This window comes from Taeniopygia guttata, chromosome 2 (assembly GCF_048771995.1).
Source record: "Taeniopygia guttata chromosome 2, bTaeGut7.mat, whole genome shotgun sequence".
Classification (NCBI taxonomy): Eukaryota; Metazoa; Chordata; class Aves; order Passeriformes; family Estrildidae; genus Taeniopygia; species Taeniopygia guttata.
The window spans coordinates 7,699,986-7,719,206 of record NC_133026.1 but is presented as its reverse complement, the minus strand read 5'-3'; the positions used below and the strand labels follow the sequence as shown (position 1 = coordinate 7,719,206).

At 39.7% G+C, this 19,221-nt stretch overlaps 1 protein-coding gene across 5 annotated transcripts in view; it reads right to left on the bottom strand.

Moving 5' to 3' along the window:
- The window catches only part of DPP6 (dipeptidyl peptidase like 6), a 545,428-nt gene that overhangs the window by 184,839 nt on the left and 341,368 nt on the right, over positions 1-19,221 (bottom strand). The window lies entirely within an intron of this gene.

Sequence of the window (19,221 nt, the reverse complement as noted above, 5' to 3'; positions counted from 1 at the left end):
TTCCTGCAGCAGCCAAGAAGCATATGTGGGAACAAAATGTAATCACCATAACTGACCACAATTGACCACAACAGAAACATAACTATTCAAAAAGGATATTTCCTATACTAACATCACTTCTTTGCTCCTTTCTCAGATATTATTCATCCTCAGACTACTCATTCCTTTACAGGTTCCTCTAAATTCAGCCAGCCTCTCAGTGAAGTAATGGGATGATTGGATAAATTAGCAATTACCAGGATTTGCTGCAGCTTCCAAAGAAGATGGGGATGCTTGGGTTGGCATTGCCCCTGGAGGGTGAGATGCAGGCATTAGATGTACTCAAATACCCACCACAAATAAAAGAGAATTTGCCACTAGTGACTATCACTCTGCTTAATAACTAGATTTTCAAATTCTCTTCTGTCTTGGTGGTGGACAGTAAATGTTTTCATCATAACTATGACCTCCTTGTGTTAGAAATTGTCCTGACATTACTTGTAAGGGCTTAATTAGAAGAGGCAATGTTGACCTTAAAGCCCCTGTTAAGCAAGTCACTGCTGACAACCTGAAATATTTCAGCATCGTTAGTGCACCTTTGACACAGCCAGCAGACAAAACCCACGACATTCTCTGAAATTTTTAAGGTGATTCTACCAACCCTGTGCATAAGAAAGGCTTTTTGGAGTCTTCCTCTACCTCTACATACTTCCACAATGTCAAAGAGTTAATTTGTTAATACAAACCAAATTCATGTGAATTAGGATCGATTTCAGGAAGCTTTGTCTTTTGCTGCCTCAACTCACACCTGAAAATTCAGTATTCTGGCCACAGCAAAAAGCAGCTCTGCTCACCAGATGTTAGCTGGTTAAAATGAGATACTTGCACACATGTGATGGAAATCTCCTCTGAAGCAGGCAAGGAGTGAGCACAGGGAGGCAGAATTTGGGAGGTGAGTACAGCACCCAAGGTGGCACAGCCTCCCTCCGCTCCCCTCCCTAGCAGGGTGTGCTCACACACAAAAACTGGGCTCTGTGTCCCACAGTTGCTCTTTCAGGTGAAAACCCACGAGCTTCCCAAATGGCTGAGAAGTCCAAAGCCAGATCCATGCTAAGTTAACAGCTGTTTGCACATCACACCCTTAGAGAGGAGCTTGCTGTGCTGTCATTGCAAATAACAGACAATTCCTTTAGTTTGGTCTTCTAGAATCTTTCCCATCAATGCCTCAGAGTTTAAAGATCTAATCCTGTCTCCAAAATTCAATTAGAATTTGCAAGGAAAAAAAAAAAAAAAAGATTAGTCATTAAAGTTTTAGATAAACAGATCTCAGCTAAGGTCAAATCTGCACCACTGCTCCTGTGAAATTCAGCATTAAAGAAAATCAATATACTGTGTCATATTCCTGTAAAATATTATCTGTAGTACCACTTGTTTTCTTATTTGTGCATGAAGTTAAAACTTAAGTCCAGTTTTCAGTGACTGCTTCTTTGCTATAAATATTAAATAAAATAGTAAAAGGACAAACACCTTCTATAGCTGCATTTTTCTTTTTAGAATAGGTGGCCAAGTAATGCCCTGACCTTTGGAGTGACACAGGAGGCAGAGCCCTGGTTCTGAGCAGGCACCCAATGGGGAGGCTGCCAGCAGCACCTGCCTTTTATGGATCTAACACAGAAGTGCAATGATAATTTCCATTTGCCATCAAATAAAAATTATCCAAGCTACCTTTTCTCTTTCTGTATTTCCTTTGGTTGTTTTTTCTGCTTTCAGGGATACCTCATTGTGGAGGGCAAAGAAGTTTTGGGGGAAGGAGAGAGTTGCAAATGGTCCTCTGGCTGGTGGTATCTTACAAACCCCAAGTGCAGAGGAGGCACAACTGGGTTTTTTCCTCTCTTCTAAAGCCTGTATGTTAATAAATGTTAATTTTATCAGACTACAATGTCTATCTACAAGGTGATTTTCAAATTCCTGTTGATTTAGTAAAGAACTTAGGTGCTCAGCACTTGCAAAAACACTGCTGTTTCAATAGACACCTTCAGGCAGATTTAGGTATTTAACCTGAAGAGTCAACATTTGCAGTTCTCCAGCAGGATTACCTGGGCTTTCAGGGCAAATTTCTACATCCTCAACTGCTCTGCATGTTGTGCTAACCCTACAAATGTGTATGTATGAAATCTGTTGGGGGAGATGGGAGGTTCCTGCAATCTCAGGAACAGATCCTGAATGAGCCAGGAAGGAAGAAGCTCCTTTCTATTTCTATTTAATTGAATGTTCACTCTCCTCTCACACATTTCTGGGATGCATGCTTTTCTATGTGAACTTTACTCCAAGAGCAATCTGATAAATTCCTAAAGAACTGACAAGAAAATCTTGGGGAAAAGAATAAAAAACAGATTTTTTTTTCCTTCTAAAATATTTAATACCTGGAACCTATAAAGAATTGTTGAAGATCTGCCAACATTTCCAATGATTTTCAAAGTCATACCATTTTTAGTTGCTCCAGAACTGCTGATATCAGCAAGCATGCCCTTCTAAATAATTTATTGGCATTTCTACATAAATTAGATACTTAAAGGTGAAGATGCCACGAACCTTGTGGAGGCTGAGTGCTCACTACATGGACTATAATCCATCAACCCAACAGACAGATTTCCAAACTGGCTTAAACCTCAGCAGGCTCACTGCTTGGAAATAGTTCAAGGACTCCAGAGACTGCAATACGCTCTTGAAATGTCACTTGCAGTAAAAGTACATTCTACACAAAAATAAATCACCATAAAATAAGGTAGAAACCTCAGAGAGTTATAAATTGATCATTTAAATCATAAGTTAGTTACTGCTCACAAAAATAGGAAATGCAAAAAATATGTTAGCTTCAGCTAAGGACAATGAATTACAAAATACAGGGCAAAACCATCAGCTAAAATACACATTTGCATAAAGTTAAATTCTCCAGTAAAACACTTTAATCCTATCTATCAGTTTCTAAAGTCACCATGAATTTTTTTTTTATTCCCCCAAAAAATATAATTCTGGTTCGCAAAATATAGCTATTGGAAAATGTTATGTTGGCATTTCACCTGTAATTACTTTATTTATAAAGGCTCCAGACTGCAAAGAAGGAAACAATCTGAAGAAGAGGGTGGATGATATTTCAAGAAGAATGCTGGGGATGAGAAACTGATGAAAAAAAATGCTTCCCCTAGCAACCAGCAGATAAAAATCTTAAATCTTCAGAATTTGTTTTTAAATGAAAAAGGGGGAAAAAATATCAAAGAAAGAAATCTCCCTTCCTGGCTAGAGAATCACTGCAGGCAGGGGTGTGTTGGATCCATCATTTGAATGGATCCCTGAAATACATTTTTATGAAGGGGTAAGAAAAGTCAGTGATGAATTAATGCTAAGGGGATGCAAAGATAATAAAAGCAGTATTTTCATCAGAAAATAGCAGTGATAGGAGTGGTAAAGTTGCTATTTGAGGTACAAACAAACTGATGCCTCAGGTTTTAGCTTTTACATTTTTTCAGATCCTGTGCTGCTTTAGTGTGTTTTTCTGAGCTTCATATTATGGGATGGTGAGCTCTTTTCACAGAGCAGGGAGACAAAAAAATTCCTTCTCTAGCTGGGGACCAAGGACAAATGATCCAAATCTGAGGCCCAGGAGCACAAACAACGTGGGCTGAAGAGAGAAAAACAAGAAGGATGGGACTGCCTGGGCTAAAGCTGGAATTGGACAATGAACTCCAAAATGCAAATGGAGCAGAACTTATAAAAGTGAGAGACCCCATGACTGGTTGCTCATTTTGTGACCATTTTGGTTTATCTTGGGTGCAGCCCTGGCTGGGCTCTTGTGCTGCCCAAGGTGGATCCATTGAGGCTTTTTAATAAATCCCTACTTATTCTTTAGCTCTGTCTAGCCTCTGCTCTAGGTCAGCCTTCACAAGGCATCAAAGCAAGACTGAACAAGACTACAATAGAAATAAGTAGGTCAAGCAACACAAATGTCCCAGGTGATTAATTTGGAAAAACTAAAAAAAAAAAATATTATCAGAAACTCAAAATAGTTATGAAATCAATAGTAATGGCCTAAAAGTCACAGAAAGCTTTTTTTTTTTTTTTTTTTAATCTAGTTCATAGACTATGTGGGGGCACAAACAAAAGGAATAAATTAACTTTATAATCATCAGATTATAAACTAGGGAAATTCCAAGCACAAAAAGAATTAGTAGATTGCGGTGTTTTTCCTATTTGTTCTCTGAAAGTCTGGTTCGACAATGAATCATAAATGTTTTGTTGCCTGTTCTTATTTTGTAACTATCAAAAAAAGGGAGAAGACTAGCCATTTGTGTACTTGCTGCAAACCCTGAGTTTTGCCTTGCTCCCCAGCTCTTTGTTCTTTTCAGTGTTTGGTTTTGACTCTGACAAATCAGCTCTCCCAGCACTAACCAAATTATGGTTTTGAACCCTAACAGAAAATGAGGTTTGGCATCATCTTCCTTGTGAGAAGAGAATCTCTTAACCAGAATTCACTCACTTTAGCACTTTTAACCATGCCTGACTTCCTGCCTTGCTACTTTGCCATTCCTACCATTAATGCCTGTTTAAGATGAGACACTCAGAAGAAATTTGGTTTTGCTCAGACATTCATACAACACCATTACTTTTCCTTAATGACCAACACACCCTGCTTAATGAAACCACAGCATCAACTTTATTACATCCTGCACTGCTAATGATCTGGTAGTCACCTAACACATTAATCTTGATTCATGGCTCACTTGAAATATTTATCTAGTACAAAATGCTTGAGTGGAGGTCAGTTGCATGCAAAGCTTCAAGGAATAAATTGCAAGATTTTGTGTTGCCTCCAGCTCCTCCTCAGCAGGAGAACAAGCCTGCCTCCAGCCTGGGCTGGGGTAGGGAGCCAGCTTTAGGAAATGATCCAGCAACTGTGGGCAGCAAAATCAGCCATATGGCCACAAGCATAAGATTTTATTACTAAAGAAAGGACTTTATTTTCACTGCTTTTTACATTCATAAAAGAAAAAAAATGCTTTCAGATGGCTTCATCATAATTCCCTTGATATTAAAATTATGTGCTGGCCCATGGATATCCAAGCTACAGGGCACAATGCAGACAGCATGGAACCTAAAATAAAGGCAGACAGATCAATCTCTGAAGAAACCAGAAAGGCCTTTAGAATCACAGGCTGGAAAAGTTCTTTAAGATCACCACGTTCAACATTTGACCAAACAGCATTGTACCCACTAAGCCATGTGGTGAAGTACCACATCTACTCGTTTTTTTGGGCACTTCCAGGAATGCTGCCTGCACCTGCTCTAAGTACAAAGCAGTCCCTAAATCCCAGACAGAGCTGCTTCTGCATTCCCCAGCCATATGAAGCTGGTGAGGCCATGCAGTGTCACAGACTGCAAAGCCTGTAACCTTTTGCCCCTTTTCCAGTCCCCACCTCAAAGCACATAGGAAATGTCAGTACTGCTTCCAGCAGCACTCACTTCATGTGCTAATTCTGCAGGTGGTATGTGGTTTTCTACTGGAGCATTTCACCACGGGCTGCTGGCTACAAGATGCTGTTGAGGCTGAGAGTTGTCTGTGAAAACTAGGAAGAATCCAAAACAAGCCTCATTTTCTACATTTTGTTCTCTTTGCAGCTGTTTTTTTTGCTCCCTGTGCACTGTCTGGTGACATGAGTCATGGAACAGAAGGAACAGTTTAATCAATAACATGCTTAATTGCTAAAAATTATTCCACAACTGCAAACTCACAGCCAAGAGACCACACTATTTGTCACTGAAGATGCATTATGAGGGAGAAACAAAGAGGTTTAAGTGTCATTAGCCAAACAATAATAAAATAACCTATAAAAATTGAAAATATGACTTAGTGAGAGGATATAAACATAAAACAGTGACTTTCCCAAGATGAAATCATATTGCATTACAGATAATTCCATATAACGTGGTTCAAAATGGCAAACTGCATTTGTGTTTTAAGGTGTGCATTTATTATGAGCAGCCAGTTTACTCTATTGCTTCATGAACTCAAGGAGAAATGTAGCTTCCATCAAATTGAATTGCATCAAGTGGCTGCTGCACATTGAGAAGAAGATATTCTGTTGCTCTCAAGTGACAGAACTATCTGCAAATGTATGTGAGAATAGGAATTTCTGAATATTAGACACTGTGTCATATAGCAGTGATTATAGTGAGTCTGTTTCAGCTCTGATCCTTAAATGCAATGCTTCCTTGAATACTTACTCACTTTGCTAGGCAGATATATGTGAAGAAACCAGCAAAATAATCTGCCTCAGCACTTCTGCTGTAATTAAATGCAGTTGCATGTTGGCACAAGTAATGACCACCATCTGCTCAGATCCATGGCTGGTCTGTCCTTCACCACAAACCACACATCTCCACATGTCCAGCAAAATACCTATCACCAGCTGATTCTCTAAAGCCCCACATGAATAATCTGAATATGCAGCAGGTTTGTTGCAGATGAGTGCTTATATATTTGGTCTGCAAAAATGCTTGTCCGGGTTTAGGTGCTGTAATACTGATACCATTAAATGCTTAAAAGAAAACATACTAAATGACCCAGGTAGCAAAGTCAGGTCTCAGGAACTAGGAAAAGCCAAGACTTCCACTGTCTCTTCTGGCTGTAAGCATTTGGATAATCTACCATGTCCTGGATATAGCATATCCTTGCCTAAAACTGTATCTCTTTTATTTCACAAAATTTGTTTCTCACTATGGGCATGCTCAATGCTATTTCATTGATTATTTTTATTCTATTTGTATATCTTATCTTTTCATAACTCACCACTCAAATTTCATTATATTTAAAGGTTATTAACTCCCTTGAAAGTTTCCCATTAGCATTTCTACACCCGCAGATGAGGTCTGAGTACACTGTTCACATGGTGGGTTTGCACATCCTCTGCAGCATCCTCCAGGACAAAGCTCAGCCCTTCAGAATGGGAGCTGCTTCAAGCTCCCATTCCTGCCTGAAAGGAGTGGCATGGCTCTGTCACCAGCCTGCCTGGACATACCTCTCCTGAGACTTGCAGTCTCTTATGGAAGCTTTCAACTGTTTTTAAGGAAGCAAGAATTATCATCCTTGTTTTACAAAAGTATAATTAAGGCTAGACAGATGAATGTCCAAATCTACTTCTAGTCTAGATGGCTGATCCAAAATTCACTATGTCAGTCTCACCTCCTGCAACCAGTCCTGAAGAAATCTTCACTATGCAAGCTCTGCTTAATCTCTGAAGTCATCAAGCTTGGAGAATGAATAGGAGAGAGGATCCAGTGAAACAAAAACCTGGGGTGAGCAATAAAGACTGTGCAAGGATACCTGTATGTGTAAGGGACACTTTATCCTTGCCTGCAGCCTGATTCTGCTGATCAGTGTACAGGCAACTTTTAAGTGAACACTGCTAATGAATGTGAGCGTCTCTTACCCTCCTGAGACTTTTTTTCTTTGCTTTTATGGACCTTTGTTGAACAGAGAAAGATTTCTTGGTAGGCCTCTCATGGACAACAAAGTACAAGAGCAAAGGCCATGAGCTGTAACATGTGAAATTCTGATAAGACATGAAAAAATCATCATAATCAGAGTGGTAAATCCTTGCAACAAAAGGGCTAGAGAGGCTGAAATGCCCACCCTTGAAGAGTTTCACAGCTGGACTGCATGAGGCACTGAGCAACATAATGGAACTGCAATTCAGCCTTGCTTGGAGGAGATTTGGGCACCTTTCTGCAGCAGAACCTCCAACCTAAGGTTTTCTGTGACTGTCCTGTGGGTCTCCACACATCTTTTGCTGCATAGTGGGGGACACTGTCCCCCCTACACTGTGGACCTGCTCATTGCTTAGATGAGAGAGAAATAAATGGATGACACTCGTGACCCACTTCATTTTGAAGATACCATTTGTACAATTATGTGATTGGTTATTCAGGCACGACCCCTTCTAGATCTCCCCAAGACTGAGCAGCCCTCACACAAATCTGTTCTCCCAATGAGGTGATACAGTCTGGCTGAGGCAATTAGATCATCATTACAGAAATAGGACTGAGCTATATATTGTCTGACAGGAGTAAATTTAAGGGAATGAAATACCTTGTTCCAAATTATAGTGTCATCCATCTAGACTTTCTGATAGTCCTGAAAGACAAATGGTCCAGCAAATGGCTGTAATCATCATATGGATACAGTTTAACTCCCTAAGACATGTTAAAAGAGCAATATCTGCAGAAATATCAACCTGAAAATGTGAACAGAGCCTTCTGACTGGGTAGCTTCAATGAAACATTTCAGTAAAATTTCAGAAGTTATTTCCTTCAGGTAGTTTTCACTTTCAAAAAGTAATTTAACAAAGAACCTAAAGATGACCACAATTAACAGATTTACCACTAGTAATAATGAGTATGTCAAGCTGACTTCATGACCCTTACTTTGGAACAACTCTTCTGAGACAGCTCAGAAGTCTTTCCTTATGAAGAACATAGGACCAACACGTGCCTCAGTAAATGATGGTGAAAAACAACATTTAGTTCAATAAAAGAGGCCAGAATATAGTCACTGTTTCAGAGGCCAAAACATGATGGTCATTTTTGGAAGGGTCATAGCCCCCATGTGCCCCAAACTATTCCTCTCCTGTTCCTGGGGAAGCACTGATTGCCATGAGGCAAAAAAGTGCCAAGGAGCAACCAAGGGGAACAGTAAGGGCAGTGCTCAGTTCTCTGTCCAGCCTGATATAAACTCATTTATTGCTGCAGTGCTGCAGTGCAGGATTACGAATATGCCTGGGAGACATTTTTCCTGTTGCACAAAGACCTCACCAGTGCACAGCATTATTTATATCTGGCAGGGTTTTGTGTATTGTCTAGAAGTGCAAAACATGATTCTTGACATTCACAAAGCTTCATCTGAATTTATCACCCAACAGCTCCTGCAACAAATAATCCCAATTAGTTCTCAAGAAAGAAACCTCTGGACCGTACTTGTTTTAAAGGAGAGGAGTTTCTGGAAGCACATACTGTCTCAAAAATGAAAAAAAAAAAAAAGAAAACCAAGAAGTTAATCCTGACATGATTTATTACCCCTTTCACCTCATGCAATACTTAAATTGTTCTCTGTGTCATGGTCTGATCCCTTAGTCCTTTCTCTTCTAAATCACCCTGTTTTTAGCAAAGAGAGAAATGCCTGAAAAATTAGGTCCTGAACTCTAACCAATATTCTCCTCAAAGGAAAATGATGCATTCTGCCTGCTCAAATTGCCATGATAGTAGGTGGCATAGGAAAATGTAATTTTTTTTTTTTTGTAAATAAGTTAAGTTATATGAATTCAATTTTTCATCTGAAGAGAGTGGAGAATTTCCTTCTCCCAGTTTTACTGGATTCAGTAAGCATGAATAGAGCATGTGGGGAGGGAATGCAGAGTGTCTGTGGGAAGATCCATACAAAACATGCAGATGGGATTAATCTACTCATTCCCTCGTTGTAATTGCAGTTTCACAGAAATTCTGCTAAAAAACCACATTTATTTGGCAGTAAATACGATGACTAATTGCAAAGGATAGCTGCACATAAATTCCAGACTGAATTTTTTGGCATACTTCTAATTGTCATATAAAAGAAAATGACACACTCTCTACTCATTTTTCCTAATTAAATGCAAAATATGAAATTATTCTTACTACTCTTATTGGTGGAAACGAAGGCTGTTTCAATTTAACTATGAAATACAGCATATGGTTCCCTGATTATTGGTAAACTCTGCAGCAGAAGTCCTGGGCAGATGATTCCAGAGGAGGATCTGGCCATGCCTACACTGAAACCCATGTAAGAGCTCTCAAGCCAGACATGAAAATTGTTCTGTAGAGAGTTCTGTGAAGGATACGTGGCCCTAAATTAATAACTACAGGATTAGGGTTATTTGCTTGGGGTTTTTCCCTTCAGATTCTCTAAATAAATGTCACATACATTTCAAACACAAATTTTGCATAGTAATCAAGGTGCTAGAGTAATCCTTACTTGCCTGTGACCTGTTTACAGCAAAAATCTCTTACACTCAGCACCCAAAGTCAAATTACATATTTGGCAGCAGAGGATGAAATCAAATCTTTTGTGTCCCAAGCCAGTGACGAAACTGACTCGCCATATAGGATTCCTAGCACTTGAAAAAGGGTAAGATAAATTATGAACAAATAATTTCCTGTCAGCTTTGAATAATGAAACAAAAAATCCTTTAAAATAGCACACAGTGTAAGATACTTCAATATATGTGGCATTAAAAAACCCCAATCCTGCAGCAGCAATACACTGTAAGACTAGCACAGACCAGACATGTTTCAGCAGTGCAGAGGGAATTAAATGTTCCTGCCTTTATCTGCACACACAAAAAGAGCTCTGTCACTCTTAACCACATAATTGGATGCAAAATATGCCAGTTTATTAATTGCTTAACATCTACCAAACAGCACAGTATTTCCCAAGTGGGAAAACACATGCTAAGAGGGAAAAAAAAAACCCAAACCCCACAACCGAACTACAACTTAAAGTGTGGCAATTCTTAGCACTGGACACAAAAGAGATTCAGTAGGAATTCAGTAGGTTGAACACTGTCACTTGCCCTGACTGTGAGCCCTTCTTTATGCATGAGGATTTTGAAGTCTAATGAGTATGCACAGAGCATTCCCACTGATTCACCACCACACAGAAGAGATTTGGCTGGGATTTCACAGCTAAGAAAATACAAAAATACAGGTAGGGGAAAAGCTCTGCTCAAGGATTCTGCCTCCTTTCCATGGCACAGCTACCTTGCATGACTGCAGATATTATCCCTGCTTGCTGCACATAAACCCTCTGTAAGTAACTTTTGGCACATTTCTCTTAGAAAGTTCTCCTATATCAGAGGAAAATGTGCTGCAAACCAGGGCTCTGACTTGCACATCCCATACACTGAACTCCTCTGCTCTGCACAGGAAACTCAGATGTCAATGTCATGTCAGAGACAGACAGACACGAACCATTCTCAACTTTTTTTGCTATCTGAACTCTGCCAACTTTTCAATAATTAAAGTTCATCAATCAGACTCAAACACAAACCAAATTATGATATTACACGCAAAACCACAGATGTTTTCAAACAGGAAACCTAAAATTTAGCATTGACTTTCTGGATTTGATTTTTCCAACACATTAATTTCAAGGGATTTTTTTGTTCACCTGTTTGATTGCTCTAAGTTGAGGTCTGCATGTAGCCACTTGCCTCCTGGAGTGAGGATATGAGGAAAAATGCCAAATATTGTGAAGAACTGTGATGAAAACTGTGGCTCACAACCCAGCTAAGCCTCCTCCTCCACTCATGTTTTGCCAGAGGGAGACAGATGAGCCCCAGATCTGCCTCACTCAGATTCTCACGGGAAACTTGTGGCTATTTTGGTGTCTACAGAACATCCTTAAAAGTGGGAGAGAGGCCTTTGTAGTAGCAGTGTTTTAGTGGTCAGGATTTTAGTGACAAGGGTCAGGAGCAAAAAGCACTGGGGAATTTTTGAGAAACAGGCCACACAGGGACTGCTGAGAACACAACCTTTTATTGCTTTTCCAGCCTCGTAAACACATCTCAGGGCTATTGACTCATCAGTGCCAAAGACAAAATTTTGGATGATGAGATCCACATGGTTATAGTGACAATTGTGAGATGCTGGCTACCGCTGGAAATTGTGATGTCAAACCAAGTCTCTTCAGCTCACAGATACATATCTCCTTTTTTCTACTGCTTAAGGAGTGTCAGTGATGATAGAGCTGCAGGACACAAGCCTTAGATGTCATTTAAATATTATCAGTTTAGGGGAAAACATCAGCAAGATACAGCAACCCCATGAGCAGCTCTATCAGCCAGAAACATTTCATATCAAAACCTGGAATTCTCTAGAGAAATCTTCAGAGTCAAAGAAACAGCAAACCACTGTATAATTCATCTTCATAATCTTGGTGTGTGATTCTTATCACTGACATACTGCTACACTCCTGGCTTTTATAGTCTGACTCCTGTCTAAGGTGTCCATTTGGTCTTATTGAAGGATAATGCAATAAAATCACCTTTTCATTGTTTGTTTTTTTGTGGGTTTTTTTGTTTGTTTCTTTTTGTTTGTTTGTTTGTTTGGTTTTGGTTGTTTTTTTTTTTTTTGAGAAAAAGAGGGACACAATGATGTTTACCAGGTGGGAAACTAGAAGCTAGAAGCTGGATCTTATATTCATTGCACCAGTGTAAATCTATTGCAATACCATTGATTTCAGTGACATAACATGTGGTTACATCTAGAGAAATTTGATGTAGAAGTATTTGATGGTGCAAGCCTTTCTCCATTTATAGGTGGAAACCAGGAAAATTTGTTTTGAGAAACTTTGTTTTGAGAAAATACCATTGTGCATTGCCCTTTGTTATACTCTTCTACAACTCTCTGTGAGTGAGCAGTGCCTGAGACATGGCACTAGACTCCATGGGTCCTCTGTCTGCTCTCCTAAGGTCATTCCTCTGTTCTTTGTAGAGAAAATATCTCCAGAGTGCCTCTATCCTACTCATTTAGCCTGTAGAGCTATACCTCAGAACCCATTTCTTTAATGGCATAAAACATTTGGGTCTTTTGCTTTTTAAGTGGAGATCGTAAATAATGCACTGTATAATACATTTTAAAAATCACCTGGTATTGAACAAACCATTTAATTTAACTTGCCTAATCTGGAATCAATATTATAATTAATTTTCTACTTCATCTCTCTTTTGAAGTGGTGGAACAAACCAGTTTGTGTCAGTTCAGCCCTGTAGGATTGTGTGAAATGCTGGGGCTGGATCCCTGTTTACCCCTGCTAACTGAGACTGATCAGTGGAAGGGTTCTTTGCTTCTAGGAATGTTTTATAGAAACAAAAGAAAAGAAAGTTACATAACTTTGTTTATTTGATTTAGTGTCTGATTTGATTTTTAAATCATTAGTCAGGCTGAGCTGTACTAGCTTGACTTTAGGGAAATCATAAGGAATTTCCTGCCCTTTGTTCCTGTGGAACGCTGAGGTACTCCTGGGCTTACTTGGCTTGAAGGAGGCTTAAGGTACAAACAAGAAAAAGTTATAGCCCCACTGGGTCTAGTGCAGGAGGAGTCTGCCCAGCACAGCACCCAGGTCTCCAGTCAGTGTCACAGGCACCAGACACAGCCTCCCTCACCTTTGTGGAGGAAGAAAACCTCTTGGATTTGCTGTACAGCGCACAATTTACATGCCAGCTAGGGCAGCAAGTCTCCTAGAAAGGCAGATTGTCCCCAGTCCTGCACCCTCTTGTGTGTTAAGGACTCCAAAGCTGAAGGATCACCAGAAATCCTGCTCACACTTGAAAGGTTTTCCCAATTACCAGTCAGCCAGACACAGGACCAGAGGGAATATCCTTAGCTGAGAGCTCACCAACACAGCCCACTCTGCAAAAAGACCAGCTGCTACAGAGGTTAAATCTTTCTCCTGCAGTGAACAGCAACTCTGCAGACCTTCAACTCCCTGTGATGATCCCTCCAAACATGCTACAGGTGTATTTTTAAAAAAACTTTCCAAAAAAGTGTTTATTTTATCTGTCTCTCCCCTAGTAGAATGACTTTCCCATCCCACCGTATTGGTTTCTTGAGGTTGGGATTGAAGGTATTTGAGATGGTGTTTTATGTTTGGACTCAGGTGTTTATTATTTTTAATTTATGTTACAGTCTCACTATTGTGAGTTTGGTAGCTTTTTTATTAGTAAGGTACAAAATAGCTAACTAATTCTTGTTATAACGTTTTTTAAAACTAAACTTTTTAATTAAGAAAGGATACTTAGTTTATTTTCTCTTTTAAACCAATAACTGATCTTTCGAAGTCTGCCATGTGGACTTTTCTGTTTAATCCTAAAACATCACTTAAACTCATGAAGAAGGAAGAAAAAGGTAAAGAAGAATAATCTTCCTCTGCTCTAAAACTTCTATCTTGCTTCATATTTATTTTTATTTTCTAAAATCTCAAACTTTAAGTTTTCTACTTCGTGATATTACAGACTTCTAACTAACTACACACTCATAATTTTAGTGTTATTAATCAATTTTAAAAGCTTGTTCTACAACTTTAGGTTAAATGTAGTGTTCTCTTTTGGGTGGGTCTGTGCCCTTTAGCACAGAAAGTTTAAAATTCTCAGCATCCAGGACTCCAAGACCATGGGAGCTGTGCAGTAAAATTGGAATTGGGACATCCTGGAAAAGTCTGATTTTCACTTCTGCCCTAACAGCAGTTTTAGGGGTCCAGTGTCCAGCCAGGGGCACGGATCTCTTGGTTTGATGTGATATCAAGCAGCATGTGAAAACTTGTGATATGTAAAGGGACCAGAAAGCTGTATAAAATAGTGACAGAATGCAGGCCCTCATAGAGATATCAGAATGATTTAATGACTTAAAACTTCCTTTCCAGAGTCTTCCAATTCCCACAACTCTTATTTAGCTTAACAAGAGCTGTGAGCATGCAGATTTATTCACCAGATTTGGGAAACTCTGCTTCCTTTAGCCTTGTGATGAATAAAAAATGCTTCTTTTTAGGGAAAAAAAAATAGGCTTTTATGGTCCAGGGAGTTTATTAACATGATTTGAGTAATCCCTTAGAGATTCAGAAAGCCAAGCAGTAATTCAAGACAGAAAAACTGTTTAAATTTCTAGATTTCTAGGGCAAACAGTGATTTCTTGAGAACTCAAATCAGGAGGCACTGGCACAGGTTGCCCAGAGAAATTGTGGATGTTCAGTCCTTGGAAATGTTCAAGGCCAGGCTGGATGGAGCTCTAAGCAGCCTGGTTTATTGGAAGGTGTCCCTGCCTGTGATTTATAAATACCTGAGGCCAACATCTCTGCCATGGCTAAACCCTGTCTGATGCTTTTCCTGAGCAGCACAGTAAGCACAGGATGCCAGACCTCACCCTGGGTCAGGGGTGGCTCCGTGGGGTGGAAAAGTCTCTCCTCCAGCCTGTGCTTCCAAAGAAAGGCTCAGCAGTCTCTGTTGTCCGGTCTCAAGGCAGTTTATTGCAAATTATCTAAAAGATTTTCTTTTCAGGCTGCTGTGGTTTGCTCACAGCTCAGGCAGAGGCACACACACACCCTGACATCCTCTCTGACTCCCGACTGCTTCTTCTCTCCCTGCCCAGGGCTGCTGCTGTCTTTTATATGGTACATTACGAGTTAAATGGTTACAGTTTTTCCCCAATGCCTATTACCTATATTAAATTATGCTTTTCTACTCTAAACCGATCTGTGAGTGCCAACATCACCAAGAACATGGAGGCAAGGAAGAAGAAAGAGGGAGGACAGGGCAGGCCCAAATCCCTCCATCTTAAAACTCCTGACCCCCATGTACAAAACAGAAACCCCCCTGTACAACACTCAAAAATTCTTCCCTTTACTTTGTGACTACTTATACTATAATATCGAAACTTTTGTGACTTCTTGTTCTTCCTGCAAGGTTGGTAAATCATTCCATGGTTCAAACCCAAAATCACAGCTGTTTCCAGCTGCCTGCCAGGGTCTCAAATGCTTCTGACCTGGGCCCGGAACCTCCAAAAATGTCTGAGGGACATTTTGGGTTTTGACACATGTTGGTCAGAACATGTGTCCAACTGGGCTTTCTTTGGAGGGGCAAAAATCTGTAAAAAAAGCAACATTGCATGCAGTGCTATCAGCTCCCTGCAGAGTTGCTGCAATCTGCCAGTGTACTGAGTGTGCTCCCAGGCCACTGCTCCACTCAGCTCTGAGCATCAATCATTTCTCTCATCCTGCCCAGCAGCTGGAATTCTCAGGAGCCCTCCAGGAATTGCAATGCACTGCCCACAGCTGAAGTTGGACAAGTGAAAAACAAGTGTGCAGTTGAGTGGCTTGGAGATCTTGGAGGCTTTGTCCTTAATATTGTGCTGGTAGCAAAGTCACACTCTTCTGAAGCCATCAGAAATGACAAAATCAGAACAGACTCCTGATTAATACAGTTTGCCTCCTTGCCCTTTACTGTATCTGCAGTGACAAAAGCTGGAGCTGGCTTTGGGAAGCATCTTTGAACCCAGACTGCATTAAGAAATACATTTTCCCTTCCCCTGAAATTCCTACTTGCATGCCTCAAACCCTTTTATGATCATCTTCATCCTCCCATAACATTCTCCTGTAATACATGTGCTACTGCAGCTTTACTGATTAAAACAACTCCAAGAAAAGTCTGTATGACTTGGCTTTTAATAGTTTCATTTAATAAGAAAGAAAAAAAAAACCAAACAAAACAGGAAAATCCACCTATTTTATCAGTTTACCTCACTGTATAGCAATTTTTGGGAAGTGATGTTACCCACCTGAATTTAACAGCACACTGAGCTGTTGCACTACTGACAAAGAGAGAGCAACAATTATGACAAGAGGACCCCAAACTCTTCTCTGGGAATTACAGGGAAACGTCTGCCATTTTCACAGCTGAAATCTCAGAGAAATCCCCTTGGGCTTTACCCAGTTTAGAATTTTAAGATGAGCTGCAGCAGGCAGCAAAAGCAGTAGTCAAATGATCTTCCCACACCAGCCCTACTAACTTCAAAGGAGATTCACAGGGTACAGAGGACAATTAGAATTAATTTTTAGAACATTCTGACTCAATAGAGAGCATCACTGCTAAGTTTTGTCCAGTAGCTAATGTATAATCTCAGTTACAGAAATATTTAGAGACTTGTAAGAAGTAAATAGGGGACATTTGATAATTAACCTTTCTGAGACCAAAAGAGATCAAATTCAGAGCTATAAAAAACAACTTAAAAATAATTATATTAGCTAAGAGCCCTCTGAGCAATATTCTTAATGTAGTTTCCACTCCATTGGGAATGCAAAATACTGGATAGCCTGAATATACATCAAAAGTTATGTCATAAAAGTGGTTTTGTACATGAAAAATACGCAAAGTGCAAAAACGAGAACTTTTTTTCATACTGTATGTATCCGTAATGTATAACCATCTCTGGGGTCTTTTTTTTTTTTTGACACTTGGTCTTTGCTTGCTTTTTGAATTAGGTATGACATTTTCATCACACTACATTTCTCACTTTTGCCTTTCTATTGCACTACGTGTGTTGATAAAATACAGGGAATTGTGAGCACTTTTTGGGGAGCAAATGCAGTATTTGAATATCCAGAAACTACTATATGTGGCAGAGATATAGCATGTGCTATGCATTGTGCTAAGAAAACCTCTCACAACTTGCAAAAGGCAACACAATATTTATCCACCCAGAAAAAAGGGACAGAAAAAGTTAACAGGCTCATATTTTTCATCCTCCATCTTCTAAGATTCATCTGGAGAAAAAAAAAAAAATGTGGCAGAAGGTATTTTTAAATAAATATTTTTAACACTTTGGAGCTAGTCAAATTTCTTGAAACAAAAGTGTTGAACCTGCCACGATCCAGTCACAGAAAGTGACACTTCTGCTGGGAATGTGCTAATTTTGATGAAATATTTAGAAAAGGTGTTTTGTGCTTAGAATGGTCTGAACATGAAAGACACCACGGGCAAGAGCAACAAAGGGAGGTAAATATATTCAGGTGACTGAGACTAGCGACTCAGAAGTAGGTCAGAAAAATTTACTTTAGTTTCAGAGTTGAGAGCTGAACTTGGCCACCCATGTCCCAGGTGAATGTCTTAATTCTGCATGTGGCCAATCTGTTTTCCTAGTCCAATTAATATTTAATTGTTTATGCAGCTGCAACAAGAAAGGCTGAGAGAAATCCAGCCCAGAGCAGCTAAATGCTGAATGGTTAGAACATTCCTTGGGGAAGTGGGAGAATAGAAAATGCTCTCATCTCTTTGTAGTTTGCTTAGAAGCTGTATTTTTTCTTTTTTTTTTTTTTTTTTTTTACCAAGAACTTGCTCAGTTCTTGGGTTCCACCCACATAAAACAGAAAACTAGAGCATATTTGAAAAAAAAAAACACCACAAAAAAACAAAAAGCCAATAAACACCACATGAGCAACAATACCCAAACAAATCACAAATTTGAGCCTCTTTGCTAGACAGAAATATTTCTTCCACAGATACCCACAAAAGTGCTTTGATCCCTTATGGACTCTCAAGAGTGGATGAGACTCTCCCCACTTCTGCTTTTCTTATTCCCCCTCTTTTGAAGGCATTTCACAGCAGGTTCTGCACCAGTAGCACTTATAACCAGAGCCCTGTTGGTTTTGGTGGTGACACTTTTCTCTCTGAAGACTGAAACCCAAGGTTAGTAGAAGTGATCATATTGGTCAAAGATTATCGAATCTTAACAAAATAAATATAAAAACTAAACATAAACATAAACATAAACATAAACATAAACATAAATATAAATATAAATATAAATATAAATATAAATATAAATATAAATATAAATATAAATATAAATATAAATATAAATATAAATATAAATATAAATATAAATATAAACTGAATTTAAAAAAAAAAAATCAGGGACTTCTTGTTTTCCCAAGCCCTTTATGCAGGTCACTTCTACCCCACCCCCTAAGAGAGGGAGCAGCTCTTCTCTCCTTTTCACCCCCTCTCACCTGCCCTTTTGGAATACCTCCCAAGGTCACTGTCTGTCTTGTCAGCCTGGGTAAAGCCCCTCAGCAGAGTGTCAGAGGTGTTTGTCAGAGCAGATGCTCTGCATCCCCTGCTCTCCCTGGAAACCTCACCCAGGACGTGTGACACCACCAGCCAACACAGCCCCTGCCTCCCTCCTGCTCCTGGGTGATTTTTATTCACAAATTAAACACTCAGTGTGTGCCCTGATGCAATCACTGCAGCAGCCTCTCAACACATTGCTTGCATTACTTATCACAAATGTTTCTCCTGCCATTCTCATCTGCCAGTGAACTGCAAGCCCAAACAGCTCAACTGTGAATAATGAATGTTTTTTTTCGCAATTGCTCAATATGCTGAAGTTACCAAGGGATCTGTAGGAATTGAGTGATTCCCACACCTCCCCCAATGCCAAATTCCAGCTGCCCATGGCTAAGTCAGCCATTCCAGCCATGGAGCACTGGCAGGTGACACAGCCAGGGATGTTCCTGCAGGAAACCAGGAGCTATGCTGGGAGCTCCTACACTGCAGAAATCAGGCACTGATCTGTGCAGAGTCTGAATCTGCACCACACCAGGAGAAA